Source organism: Triticum dicoccoides, chromosome 4B (genome assembly GCF_002162155.2).
Source record: "Triticum dicoccoides isolate Atlit2015 ecotype Zavitan chromosome 4B, WEW_v2.0, whole genome shotgun sequence".
Lineage (NCBI taxonomy): Eukaryota > Viridiplantae > Streptophyta > Magnoliopsida > Poales > Poaceae > Triticum > Triticum dicoccoides.
Genome location: NC_041387.1, coordinates 586,676,114 through 586,680,167, shown reverse-complemented (window position 1 = coordinate 586,680,167; position 4,054 = coordinate 586,676,114).

Here is a 4,054-nt window from a genome sequence, read left to right as displayed (position 1 = left end):
AAGAGCACCATCCGACTACGGATGAAACACAAACAAAAACTCAAACGACATCCACCCGGCTAGCCCAGGCTGCCGACCTGGAAGCTATCCCCTGATCGAAGAAGAAGAAGAAGCAGAACTCCAAAACAAGCAAACATCGCTCTCGCGTCATGATCATCGCAAAACCTATACCTGCAACTGTTGTTGTAGTAATCTGTGAGCCACGAGGACTCAGCAATCCCATTACCATGGGTATCAAGACTAGCAAAGCTTAAAGGGTAAGGAAGGGGTAAAGTGGTGAGTTTGCAGCAGCGGCTAAGCATGATATGGTGGCTAACATACGCAAATGAGAGCGAGAAGAGGAGCAAAGGAACGGTCGACAACTAGTAATGATCAAGAAGTGATCCTGAATTCCTACTCACGTCAAACATAACACAGAAACCGTGTTCACTTCCCGGCCGCCGCCAAAAAGAGACCATCACGGCTACACACATGGTTGATGCGTTTTAATTCGGATCTGGTGTCAAGTTATCTACAACCGGACATTAACAAATTCCCATCTGCCCATAACCGCGGGCACGGCTTTCGAAAGTTTAAACCCTGCAGGGGTGTCCCAACTTAGCCCATGATAAGCTCTCGCGATCAACGAAGGATATTCCTTCTCCCAGGAAGACCCGATCAGACTCGGAGTCCCGGTTTAGAAGACATTTCGACAATGGTAAAACAAGACCAGCAAAGCCGCCCGATGTGCCGACAAATCCCGATAGGAGCTGCACATATCTCGTTCTCAAGGCACACCAGATGAACACTACATACAACTAAAACCATCCCTCAAGTTTCCCCGAGGTGGCGCTGCAAGTGGCTCTAGTTTGGACCAACACTCGGAGGAGCATTGGCCTGGGGGGGTAAATAAAGATGACCCTCGGGCTCCGGAAATGCAAGGGAAAAAGGGGGGTAGGTGAGGCAAATGGTAAAACCAAGGTTGGGCCTTGCTGGAGGAGTTTTATTCAAAGCGAACTGTCAAGGGGGTCCCATAAATCACCCAACCGCGTAAGGAACGCAAAATCCGGGAACATAACACCGGTATGACGGAAACTAGGGCAGCAAGAGTGGAACGAAACACCAGGCATAAGGCCGAGTCTTCCACCCTTTACCAAGTATATAGATGCATTAAATAATATAAGAGATATTGTGATATCCCAACACAATCCTGTTCACCATGGAGCAATCTTCAACTTCACCTGCAACTAACAACGCTATAAGAGGGGCTGAGCAAAGCGGTCACATAGCCAAACAACGGTTTGCTGGGAAGGGTGAAAAAGGTTAGAGGCTGACATGGCAATTTGGGAGGCTTGAAGAGCAAGCGATAGGTAGCGCAACATAGCGATAGAACTAAGCAACTAGCATGGCAATGATAGTAGTGAGATCCAAGGTAGCGGTCATCTTGCCTGAAATCCCGCTAGGAAGAAGAACGAGTCCATGAAGAAGACGAACGGACGTAGTCGAACGAATCCTCACAATCGCAACATTACCGGAACTAAGAAGCAACACCGGAAAGAAACAAACAACATGGTAAACAACCATCACATAAACATGGCATGATGCACAACCAAGTATGATGCATGTCCGGTTTAATGAGGCATGGCATGGCAAAGTGCAACAAACAATATTACAAGTTAAGTGGAGCTCAATATGCAATGAGTTGCATATTGACGAAACACCACAAGCAATTATTTAGTTTGATCTCGGTTATGCTACTCATCAATATTAAATGTTGTTAAACATGGCAACGGATGAAGCATATGGAAACTAACTATTTAGGCAAGTTTAAATGAGGCCGGAACAACAAACAACAATTCCGAAAAATCCCCATATGCAATTTATGAATTTGGTACTGTTCTGCCCTAAAACATATTTTAATGTTGTTAAACAGTAAAACAAAGTGCACCAAGTAATCTATGCATTTTCCCACCCCATTTACATATAAAGTTTATTAAAAACCGAGTTACGGTTAATTAGTTATGAAATAAATCATTTTAGCATGGCAATTATGCAAATTAATGCAAACAACAATTTAAACATTTCGAATATGGATGAAAGCAACATATTGTGAAACTAGATAAAATTCTAAGCATTTTACATATATAGTTTGTTTAGTTTGGATGCATGCATATTTAGCTATAGACATTTTAAAACAGTGGCAATTCGGTAAATATGCATGCACTGAAAAATGCTAAAATACAACAGAGTGGAAAAAAATATGCACGGGCCCGAAGCATCACAATGCAGCGGCCCAGATGAGTTCGGCCCATGTGGCTGTGAGAGTGTGCAAAATAACAGGAAAACTTAGCAAAAGATGGGGGCGGCTGGCACTCGAACCCCAGACCCCTCGAATGAATAGTGGCCGCGCTAGCCACTGGGCTAGCTGTGTGTTCCTGATGCAAATAGAGATCGACAGAACATAACACATGTGCGCATCGCGAACAGGAGCAAAACTGAAGCATGCGCACGGGGACTCGCCGGCGACGGGAGCCAGCAGCAACTCTTGCTGTGGTTGCAGAGGGCCGGCGGGGGTGCGGAAACGTGCCAGGGTACGTGTGGTGGAGCAACGGCGCAAGGTTGTGGGTATGGATGCGCAAGGCGTGGAAGAGTAGCTGCCGCTCGCCTGTGTTGTGTGCGTGGAGAAGCAGAGAAAAACAGAGGAGGCTGTCGGCGCATGCGAGCAGGACGGCGGAGGAGCTCGTCGGAGCTGTTCCGGCAACCAAAACACGCGACGGAGGGAGCGGATGGAAGCTACGCAATGACGCGAACTCCTTCGTACCAAGCATGCAGCGGGAAGTGAATGGATTCCTCACCGATGACGGGGTTCCGCGGTGATGCAGGGGCAAAGCCAGGCGTGTGCGCGTGCAACGTCGGGTGTGTGACGTGGTGCAAGAAACAGGGAGACGCGAGCGTCGCGTTGGTGTAGACGGAAGTGGTATGCAGCGAGGTGCGCGAGCACGAGATCGAGGTCACGACCATGGTGGCCGAAACCAGCGACGCGCGGACGATGGCTATGCGAACAACGAGACCAGAGAGAGATGGGGAGGATCGGGGCTTCACCGTGGGGGTGCTGCTGGAGTCTATCGGGGTCGGGGACGAGCGGAAGCGACGAGGGAAGGTGCTGCCCGTGAAGCAGGGGAGGAAGAGGACGACGGGGAGGTAGCCGGACTTGGCGATCCTTGGGCGCGGCTCATCGTCAGAATGGGTCCGGGGCAGTGTTCTCGAGCGAGAAGACGACGGAGGGGAGGCCACGGCGAAGGGATAGGCCGGCGGCGAGGTCGTGCCCGAGCCGGCCATGGCTCCTGGAGGCGGGGAAGCAGGTGCGTGGGTGCCCCTTACCTATGGCGGCGGCGCGGAGGGGAAAAGAGGGAGGAGGAGGAACCCTAGGGCGAGGCTGCTGGTTTTATAGGAGGGCGAGGCGAGCTGGCTCGGCCACGGTGGCCATGGCGTGCGTGTAAAGGAGTGGGGAGAGGTAGGAGAAAGGTGGGTGAGTGCTACAGATCAGCCACTGACGCGTGGGTCCAGATAGGCCATGTGGGACGGGTGAGAGAGAGGGGTAAGTGAGTCTCAGGTGGAAAAAGGATCTGGAGGCTAGGTGGGCTGTTGCGGGTGCGCTGAAGCTGGGCCGCGGCTCGGCTGGACTGGGCTACACTGGGGGTGCTGCTTCTGCCTCTTTTCTATTTCTTCAAACAGGAATAAAAGGGCAAAAAGCATAGAGGGATTAGAGGGGTTTGAAGCTAGGAAGAAAATTAATATGATCCCCTGGAGGTATGCACTATTTGAATAAATTGCTTTGGCCATTTTTAAGGATATAAAAATAATTCAAGTTTGAATTAAACTCAAACTTGAGCCATTTTTGAACCCAACCAAAACAACTCCAAAATGGATGATACTTGACAGAGAGGTATAAGGCATGGTGCATGATTTATTGGCAAAGATTGAACATTAATGGAGAAGGGAGAAAATGCACTTGCATAAAGGAGTAAAAGAAGAGGATGGAGAAGGTGATGGTGCATGGCTTGGTTTGAGAGAG